Below are 11109 nucleotides of genomic sequence, written 5' to 3'. Positions count from 1 at the left end.
CAAATTTCAAATCAAAAAGTTAAACACAATACGAAGATCAATACGAACAATTAGTAAACAATTACAACATCAATCAAATTGGTCAGTTAGTTGAACAACTCGAATTTTCCAATCACCTCTAAGAACTTATTTCCATCTGTTGACACAGCACCATCTTCTGCACCACTTCAAATTTCGTGCCCCTTTAAGTTGGCGTTCTATAATCTACTGAATAGTACAGATGTTTTTGACTCACGAAACAAACACCCCTCATACCTCTGTTATCAAATTCAGTCCGGGCCAGGTAGATTCTCGAAACCGAAACACTAAAAATTGACGCCCTTTCACTCTCTTTCAACTCGGCTATGAGTCCACAAACAGCATCTGCTAATAATCTGTACCTGATTTTTTAGTCTCAATTTTTTGAACTTTTTCAATTTGAAAACTGAGCAACGAAAATCTGCTCAAATAGAATTTTGTCAAAATATTGCAATCATACTCAACCATTAGAATTGTTTTGCTCACCACTTAACAACAAGTTTCAGAGAGAATCCTTTTTCTTTTCAAGATTTAAGGGCTCTTGCGAAATGTAAAGGTAAATTCTACAAAATTTCAGTAATTATCATTTTTCACACCAACAATTTTGGACCAAATTTGTAAAAGATAGAGAGGCTAAATTGAAAGTTTCAATATGTATTACATAGATTTCATTAATGAAATTCGTTTCATTAATTCCTACAGTATAATTTTCCTTTAAGTGTCATCACAAAAAATCATTTGAAAAGCATACATGACAATTTTCTGTCAAATTACTCACGTAATTTGATATTGGAGAAAGTCTAGAAAGTCGAAACATTGGTCAAACACAGTCAAACATAACCATTTTCTTTCGAGTAACCCAAAACATAAGCACAGATGAAACATAGGTCGAGAATCATCGAAACATAATTTAAACAGTCGAAACATAAGTCTAGTACAGTCAAAACACAGGTCGAGCACCGGCCAGTTGTTTTCTTTTCTAGTTGAACTCGCGCTAAGTCGCGCTGAGGGTCACTCTAAATGGCTCTGAAACCTGTTTTGGATAGTACTGAATCCATTGAGAGTCACGCCGGTTAAAACAATACGAGATGGATTGAACAGTTTTTGGATATTTTTTACTGTTGAGATGAAGACAGTCGAACCAATTCTATGCGGGGTCCAATAAAATAAGTTTTCTAAAAATGCCGGTCGAGACTGTCTGTAAGAGTTTTGGTTCAGAAAATCGAAAAACATTAAACAGCGTTCAACAAAGAGTCAAAACAGAGAGAAGCTTGGTCGAGATGGTCGTAACATACCAAATTTGGGTCGAGAAATTCAAAGCATAACTCGAACCATCGACCCGAGCTTTTATGTCCATCGCAGGTATGCACAAAAGTAAGCACACGGCTAATATGTCATTTAAAACTAATCATTAAAGATAGTAGACAATTACAACTAAAACCATCAAGTAAAATTAAGTTCTATAGAACAATAAAGCCCTACACGTCGCCTTTTTTATGCTCAGCACATCAAAACAGCTACACTCGAATAGTATCACAACCAATCATGAAACAGTTCTTCTCAATATTGATAAAGCAAGCCACGCAAGAAATCACGGGTCTTTTTTTATTTACAGGAGAATTTCTATTAGCTAACTTCATTCACAAAAAATTACACTTTTTTTTCGGAAATCTTGTCCGAAGAAACAGACAAAAAAGTTAAGAAAGACTAGAAAACAAGCTGATACCATGTTCAATTACTTTCCTCTTTAAATACGAAAAATCCAATGATTATCACAATGTTTTTGAGAAAAAGATCTAAATGCGTATTGTTGTTAGCGAAAAGTTTTTATAAGTAGACAATTTATCACGTGAGCGGACTGCTTTAAATAATAAAAGGCTGCCCTTGAAACTTGCCTTATGCAGTAAATGGCTCTCCTGGAGTGAGCGCTGCTTTGTTATACATCACTATGAAGATAAATGTTAGCTGAAGTTTTTTGATTTTTTCGAAATTATGATCTCAAAAAATTCTGGAGTCTTGAAACGACGTATGTTGCGGTCTTTTACGAGTGGTTTTGTCCGACATTAGAATTTTGACATTAGAAAATTGACCGTTTTAAGCTATCATGCGTTTTTGTGCGAACTTGTCGCGATTAGAATTTTGACATTAGAGTTTTGACTGTTTTAAGCTATCATGCGTTTTTGAGCGAACTTGTCGCAAGTTTGTTTCGAGTTTGCGCAAGGTATTCAGCAACCTCTGCGCAAGTGAGGTTTTTCGGCTGCACGATGGTCATTTCATGAAGGCAGCAAAAATAGCAGACCTCGGCCTTAGCTGAACCTGTGTGTTTTTCATATTGCAAAACTTTGAAGCAGTTTTTTAATTTAAACTACGAACTGCGGACGAGAAACTTCTTTGCATAGTTCTTTTTTGATCCATAGATAGAGTTTTTAAAAATCCAATAAGTTAAAATTTAACTTATATGTTTTCAAAATATCAAATCTGACACCAGTAAATTCACACAAGTGCCAATATTTTTGGGTTGATACAAAAACCATTACGAGGCCAAACTGTTCATTTTATGAATTGTTAGCGACTTTTTCAACAAGGACGCTCCCTTTCCGACAAAATCTTTCCGACAAAATCGGCTTCCGCAACAAGGACGCTCCCTTTCCGACAAAATCGTTCCGACAAGATCGTTCCGACAAAATTCTAACATGTTCAAAAACTTGTATCTGAAATCCAGGAACATGCAGACACAAAATTGTCTGCTTATCCAGTGCACAGTTTGGCCTCGAATTGAATCAAAAAACTGTAAATAGAAAAAAAAAGTTAATCGAAGCAAAATTTCGTCCAAGCAAAAAAGTGTTAGAGAATCATCTATTTTATAAACCGTCGAATTTGTTACATTTTTCGAACAACTTGCTTTTTGCTTAGAGCTTTTATTTTTCCACAACGAATGTCATTTTCTCATTTTTTTTAGTGGAAGACATATTCGTTCTGGTTTCCGACCTGCCACAAACGGATTCACCGACACAAAGAGTGGCTCGACTGAACTTTGTTCAAGCGAAGTTCGTGCCTCTCAGGTAAAGACTACAAGTTTGAGCGGTTTGAGCTTTCTTATAATAGTCTTTTACGCCCAAATAGATACGCCCAGATACCGACTTTGAAGGTTTTTCTGATATTCATTAAGTGGAAACCGCCCGCTTAAAAATTAGATTGAGAACGCTCAAAAACCCATTCAATTGATTGAAAGCTTCTCAAACTGTTCAAAACTTTAAAAAAACTCCCCAAATTGCTCAAGGTTATTTAAATTATCTCGAATTGCCGTGTTTGTTCAACAAAAAATGCAACCAGCATTTTAAATATCCCAGACTTATGTCTGCCTGAATAAAACACCCTCGGGTGCAAAAAATCAAATTTTTTACAAGATTCAGCATAAGTTGTCACTTTTGAATACGTTTTAGGTAAAATCAAATTAAAACTGCTCAAAAATTTTTAAAAAACCTGCTTTTAAAATTTTTTGAATTTATTGGTTGTTTATGATGACCACTATTTATGAGTGGGACGTTTTTCAAACGAAAAAACCACTCAAACACAAATAAAACACTGTACAGTTCACCAGACCAGGAATTAACTATTTAAGTTTTGACTAAATTGAGCTTCCGCTTTTTTTGTGCTTTATGCTTGTTAAAATGTGTCGACTACAAATTTTCGAAAACAAATTCAAAAACATTGAATAAAAAGTTTCTTGGAATTCGAATGATTGATCTTATCCTTCTAATTTAAAAAATGGACATCCATTTTTTGTCGATTATCATTATTTTGTTCAAAAGTAAAAAAACAATGCAGCCTTAAAATTAAAAATGAGTCAAAACAAGTGGTTGATCTATTCTTCATTTATTTCAAGCGTTGGGATAAGAAAAAAACCAAGGTTGCAGCATGAGTCTTTTTAGATGTAGAAAAAAAATTAAAGATAATCGAATAAAAAAAGAATGATATGACCTTCAACACAAATCACTTGAAAATTTGTGATCGATAATTTTTCTCATTATTTCGTACTTACAAACCAAAAACAATCAACTTTAATGCATTTCAAAAACTTTGGAAATCAATTTTCATCTAAAACCAGCGAAAAGTATAAAAATGAAAAACTCAGCCTAATTAAAAATCAAATCACCATTTCCTTTAAATTAAATTTTGATATAACTTCTTCATGTTTGATCGAATTATTTTCTGTCATGTTTGTAAAAATTTTCAGTTATCAAGCTCTTTATTGCCTAGTAATTAAACCAAATCGTTGGAATAAAAATTTGAGAAAAAGTTTGAAGAACAATTACAGCACAATTAAATCAATCAAAGCAAAGACCGGTTACAATCAAGTGTACGCTTTTTTTCTTCTGGTATTCTTAAGCAAAAGATACAAACCATTTGCTTATTTTGCTCCGGCTTTAAAACTAGGTTGTTTGGCTTTTTTTTTCTAAATTTTCTGAGCCAAGTGCCATGACTCATTTGCACCAAGTTTCTTTAAAATGAAAGGAGTTTGAAGACGCTAAATTGAAAAACTTGGGACAATGCGTCAATAAAGTTCTAATTGTGTCAATAAAGTGTAAGCCGAGAGAAATCAATCCATTTTATATGAAAGCAAGCAACTAAGTCTCTTAATGACACATGGCCAGGCTATCTAGTATTAAAGTTACCTGCCTCTTCATGATTTAATTACAGCAAGAAGCGGCAAAAATCAAGAAAAAAGGAAAGCATTTCAGTTTTTTTTTATTATTTAATGGCTCTCTATCCTTAGTCTTTGTTATTAGCAGATTTTTGATTTTTGGTGTTACTGAGAGAGTGGACAAATGGTTTTACTGATTCCTTCGTCAGACACGCTTTTCTCGACTTTTAAATTTATTTTTTCATTTTTTGTTACCACAGAGTGAGTGGCCAATTAGTTGTACTCTGAGTGGTTTCTTCGCCAGACAAATTATGAGTTTTAACTTTCTCTTCCTAACTATTTTTTCTCAACCTATCAACTGGTAAAGTTGCCTGACGAAGAAACCACGCCGAGTACAACTAATCGTCCATTATCTCAGTAATCTTGAAAAATGAAAGAACCTGCTCGTATCTCTTTGAAATTAACAACAAAATTAAGCAGAGAAAATCAGATCTAACATATATTGGGGCAAAGTTTTCATGAGGTACTTGTCCTAAAAAATTGCTTGCTTCCATTAAAATTTTGAATGATTTCTCACCGCTTACGCTTTAACGAGACAATCTCAATTGAGAGTGTATCATCCCAAACTTTTCAAATTACAATTTTTTAAACCCCCATAATTTTAATGAAGGGGGTTGCAGATGAGTTATGGCATGTGGTTCAGGTGATCTAAAAAAAACCGCCAAAAATGGCATCTTTTAAGGTAATAGCAGAAAAATTTCAGGGAGAACGTTTTGAATGTTTTTGTAAGATTACCATAAGACACTCATTGAGCTTGCCCGTTACAAATGACTGCTTAGTTTGATCTAACGTCCTGCAGTTGTTCTTCAATTATTAATCCCAAAAACATTTAATAAACCTATTTGGTTTGAAAAGAAGAAAATACCGAGCATGATTGACCGAGAAGTTTTACTGATACGACTGAAAACAATTAGATCAATCATGTAGAAATTGTGTCAAAATTGATCTCGAAAAGAATTTTTTGTGTACGTTTTGAATAAGCTGACCCTTATTTAATTTTTGCTGCTCATAGGGAAAAATTGTTTTTCGATATTTTTTTTTGTTTTATTACCATTCGATTTTCATTGATTTGTTAGTTTAAGAAAATAGAAAATTTTTCGGTTACAATTTTTCAAAGAGTTCGTTTAATTGATCAAATCAATCTCATTGAAAAGATACATGTCGTTTTTATTTGATTTTTTCTATACTCACGCTTGAATTAGAAGAAAGGATGGAATAATCACATACAGAATTTTTTTCTTCCAATTTTAATTCACACCTGAAATAATCGGTTCAAAAAAAACAACTAAAATAAAATTTTATGGATATAATCTGCAATTTAATTTAATTTCGAGATATTGGTTCAGATTTTTTTGTGCAATTTGAATTTAACTTATTTATGGGAGCATTTAAGAAGAGTAACTTAGAATTGTGTCAACTTTTATTCTAAGTGTTCTTTAGAAATCATATAAAAAAACGTGAGAAAAGCCAAATCTGAATTTTTTTGCTAGTTTTAAAATGTTATCATATAGTTACAAACAACTCTTTGATTTTAAAAAAATCGTTTTTTGGTGAAAACAATTCGACTTTTTTAATTTTAACCATTATTTTTTTTCATCTTAAATTTAGGTGCTTTAACACAAATTTTTCATGGTTTTGAAATGTAAATATTTTCCAAAAACCTTCTGACCAGCAAAAACCCTGGACCAGCAAAAACCAGCAAAAACCAGCAAAAATCAATTAAAAAACGTCAGTCAAAATTTGCGGTTAAAATTATCAGTTCTTTTTTTTAAAAAACCGGTTTTCATTTAGAAAAATTTTTTGAGACTTAATTTTCCCAAACTGCTTATAGAATTTGTTTTGCTCCCTCACAACTCGAATGGGTGTTTGTGTTTTAACCTTCAAGTTTTGTAAAAAAAACTTATAGAAAGCCATACCCTAGGGCTCTCTGAATGCGAATTTGGCAAGGTTTTATTAGTTTCGTCAAATTTTTTGAGAAATGTTTTATTTTTTTTTGGATTAAAATCTTGTAAGCTTTTTCTAGCAAAAATCTTCATAACATTTTTTTCAATAGAGAAAAATTGCTTCTTATGCCAATCAGATTTACAAGTTGAGACTATAAAACTGTCAAAAACTGTTAAATTTTTCTAATCACGTTGAAATTTTACTGATGATGTATCATTATAGAAAAATTTTTTCTTAATTTGCAATCATTGACTTTTTATCAACCTTTAATAATAAAATTATAATTATTCAGCGGTAAAATATCGAGCATTTTTTAAATACGTTTTTTGGACTAAAAAACATTGCTTTTTGTTTTGATTTCTTTTTCAAACAGTAATTCTAAAATAATTGCCTCAAAATTTGTCCTAAGTGTCCTAAATAATCAAAGTGTCCAAAATAATTTCGCTTTGTTCGCCCTCGTAGTGTTTTCTGTATAAATTGCATTTGAAAAAAAAACGAAAACTAGCTATCAATAATATCGAAGGCACTGAAACTAGGAAACCAAACAAAAACTGAAAAATTAAGGTTTTCGTGAACTTGCTTTATTACTGCGATTAGAATATATTTACAAAATGAAAGTGTTTTCTTAAAATGTTATTGCATCCAAGTGAGTAAACATTTGAATTGCGCGTGGCAGCGACGCGTATGCAAGAAGATGCTACGCCCCAGTTTTGTATACAGATTGACTTTGTTTCCAGCTTTGGACTTCACGATGGGTATTTCACGAGTGATATCGCGCTTATCAAACTTCTTCATCCGATTAGGAACGCTCGTCGTTTTTTGCCCATATGTACTGATCTTAATTACAACCTTCACCCAGACATTCTAGGGAAAAAAAATCAACAAGACGGAAATAGCTGACTGAAGCGACCTAAAACACTGTACAGGAATAGTTTTTAGTTAAGGGCTATTCGGTTCTTGACAACCAAAGTTATAAGAATGTAAATGTTTAAAGTCCGGAAAAATACTGCTTTTGAAAAATATTCAGAATAATGGAAAACAAATCTGACAAAATATTTATCAAGTTATCAAGTTTCAGCGGAAATCCAACCCATCATAGTCACAACTTTAAATTTTTTCCAATTTTACAAACTTTATCCTAGTTTTTTGCCCAAATAAAAAAAACAGCGCGTATTATTTACAAAATGAGAAACGATTTAGACAAATAAACAAACTGAGTATTCAATTTCTGATAGCATGCTTCGAAAATTAACACATCTGGGAAGACAAAAACAATTTCTGCTTTTTATCAATTTTTGACAGATGTTTTTTTTAAAATGCCACATTGATCGAATTGTTAAAACAATTGCTCAGCTATTTCCAATTGAATTTCAACTGTTAGGTTCATGTGGTATGGGATCAACCTCACATTATACTTTCGTCTATCCAACTGTTCTACAGGAAAGTTTCAGCCCTTTCTAGCAGTGATTTGATATTTAGATAGATTATACGATCATATAAAAATGTGCAATGTCAGTTTTTTCTTTAATGAAATTTCAGTGTGAACAAAATGCGTCATCTGTTTTTTACATCGTCAATTTAGATAGAAAATTGTTATTTAAATTTTGAATTAATTCCATGAAAGAAGGATATTAGAGTTCTTTTAAGTTTTTTAATGGAAAACAACAAAAAGGGCTTAAAAAACATACAGGAAGCATTTTTCGTTCAAACATTTTTGGAGCCAAGTACGCCTAATCTGGAAATTCGACAGTGTCGACATGATAATATTTGTGTAGAAAGTGCAATTCAAAACTCCAATATTTGTTATCTGGACGATGGAAATCCATTGTACACATTCCACTGTGGAACCTTGACACCGAAATGTATATTTGGGGTCGCCAGCTACTACAAAAACCAAGGACAATTTTGTGACGGTGGCAGTTTCTTTGCTAATGTACCTTTGTTTGCACGTTGGATTAACTCAACAATGATTTCCAATTAGGTTTCGGTTGTACAGATTTTGGTATATTTTTGTTAATATAATAAGCAAGAGTATCAAAACTGATCGCAACACAAAAAGTCAATTAAAATGTTAGTCTATTGTTTTTAATCCACTGCCACGGGAAACCATAAATGTTTTTATCATCTTACTTTTCATAATTGTTTTTGGTCCTAAAAAACGAGCATCAAGAAATGTCTTATATACGAAGCCCGCAGTTTGACGCGCAAACTTACAAAATTAGCTTGCATTTTAAGTAGCGCCATCATAATGTCAGATTTATGACAATAAGTTTTTCTGCGTTAAAAATTGAGGTAATTTAAAACCGTCGCCGGTTTTTATACCAAAATAAAAACGCCTAAGGCTTACTTTAATTTATAAAAACAAAGTGTATTGTTATCTTTCTTTGTCTTGCGTAAAAAAATTTTGTCTGGACTACGTTATAGGTGAAGATGTGGCATATTTGTTTACCAAAATGTTTTGTTTTCTTCCTTCTCGAAAAAAAAAACAATTTTTCAACAGGAGAAGAGCACCATATTTCATTCCGAACGCCTTTTATTCAAATAAATGAAAAATTTTGTCATAACACTTCCGTCAATTTGATTTTTTGCAGTAGGAACTCGACGATTTTTTTTTTAAAATTGCTTATAATCCGTGTTTCATTGCATAAACTTAAAGAAAACAAATTACTAGAGATTTTATGCATTCGCTTCAAAAGTCAAAAAGCCCGCAAAACTCTCAAAAAGTCCCTTTTTATTCTAATTATTGTCTCTATTTTGACTATTTCAAATTTCGAGGAGTTCGCACTTTTTCTCACTCTTCTCTCTGTGTATTTCTACCTATTACAAATTATTACTAGCCTATTACAAACAAACTATATTCGGACTGTGTGTTTTCTTCATCCTTGCGGTCGGAACTAACTGTGCAGTCGGTAAGCGCCCAATTGGGTGTCTTTAGATCACTGAAACACAGAGACGAATTTGTATAATTTTTCCAATTTTTCCGTGGATCCCATTTACAGATTTTATGTCTATTCCGCGCACAAATAACTGTAACGTAAGGCCATATGGAAGAATTTCCAATTCCAATTCGGAGTCTGGGTAATTGACCCAGGTTTTTGACTTCCTGTTTTTTGCTGCGTCTTGTCGATGTTTGGATCCTTTTTCTTACTTGGATCTGCTATTGTAGGCGAACTCGGCTCAACCATTGGACAACTCTCCTAGTGTATTGAGAATATCTTCTTTGCAACTCCGAAACTTCTAAGCATCAAACTCTTTGCTAGGGTTATCTTACGCTTAAATCTTCCCCGATGTTTAATTAAGCTATACTTAATGTTACGTTTCTTTTATGGTCTGAAATAAAAGTTCTGTCCACCCATTGTTTCGTCCTTACACAATTTTTGCATTCCTGGTGTCCTCGAACTCCCGTCCTCTGTCACCAGATTCTCTGTGACTCGCATCGGATGTTTTTTTGGATATCATGTTGCAATTTGTTTTCGGGGAGTCAGGTATCTTGCTAAGAAGTGACTCGTCTTTGTCAGAACAAGCAGATTTTTGGCGAATCACCCTTTCCCTTTTATGATTCTGAAGTAACAGTTTTTTGTTTAAATTTCTAAGCACGGTGTTTGCTTTGAGCCACTGATGTTCTTCAAAGGGCAGCGTTGGGTGCAAACAAGAACTCCTCGGGGGCACGTTTGGCCATAGACTCCCAGTTGCAATGTTCTTTCTCTTTTGCATAAGTCTGTAAAAAACTTTCAAGCGTCCAATGAAGCGTTCGACGCACCCGGTCGCCCTTTGATCATTTACTGGCGGTTAATCTACCCCATAATCCTAAATGTTACAGAAAATTAAACCGTTTTTGATGTGAATTTAGACCTTTGATTCAAATAGACATTCCGAGGGACCCCATTTTTTGTTATGTGTTTAGTTATGATTTTGAGGACATTATCTGGCATATTGTTATCACATAGAGGCCGAAGTTTAACACGAGAAGCAAAATTGGTTCTAAATAAATAGTAAACTCCAGAACAGGAACAAGCCTGCCCTTTCCCACTGTAACTACCCGATCAGATAGACCCCCACAAAAAAATTTCATTGGTTGTGGATATTTTAATTTTTTTCCAGTTTTAATCTGGTATTGCTTCAATGAGATAGAGTCAAATTTTTAAATTCAGATATCTATAAATATCAAACAAGACTGTTCGTATCAGGGCGAAGCCCTGAAAGTTCCGACTGCCTATTAACGTTTATGGAGCAGTTACAACATAAACAAGACTGCTCTTATCAGGGCGAAGCCCTGAATGTTCCGACTGCCTTTTAAGGTTTTATGGAGAAGTAATAACATAAAAAATTAAATGTAATAAAATAAAATGTGTTTTTTTTTAAATTTGAATATTTTTTATAAAAAATCAGCCCCCCACACGCCATATAAAGTACAAAAAATAGATTTAGCTCCTTGTAACAAA

General features: G+C 33.0%; 1 long non-coding RNA gene across 1 annotated transcript in view; it reads left to right on the top strand.

The window, feature by feature from the left end:
• The window catches only part of LOC134855452 (uncharacterized), a 46612-nt gene extending 39040 nt beyond the window's left edge, over positions 1-7572 (top strand). Inside the window, exons 2-3 of the long non-coding RNA XR_010164490.1 lie at positions 2978-3080; positions 7405-7572. This is a non-coding gene — a long non-coding RNA (uncharacterized LOC134855452). The remainder of the gene's footprint in view (positions 1-2977; positions 3081-7404) is intronic.
• Positions 7573-11109: the final 3537 nt, after the last annotated feature.

This window comes from Symsagittifera roscoffensis, chromosome 10 (assembly GCF_963678635.1).
Source record: "Symsagittifera roscoffensis chromosome 10, txSymRosc1.1, whole genome shotgun sequence".
NCBI classification, from domain to species: Eukaryota; Metazoa; Xenacoelomorpha; order Acoela; family Convolutidae; genus Symsagittifera; species Symsagittifera roscoffensis.
Note: the sequence above shows the minus strand (reverse complement) of the source record. Positions and strands in the feature narration are given on the sequence as shown.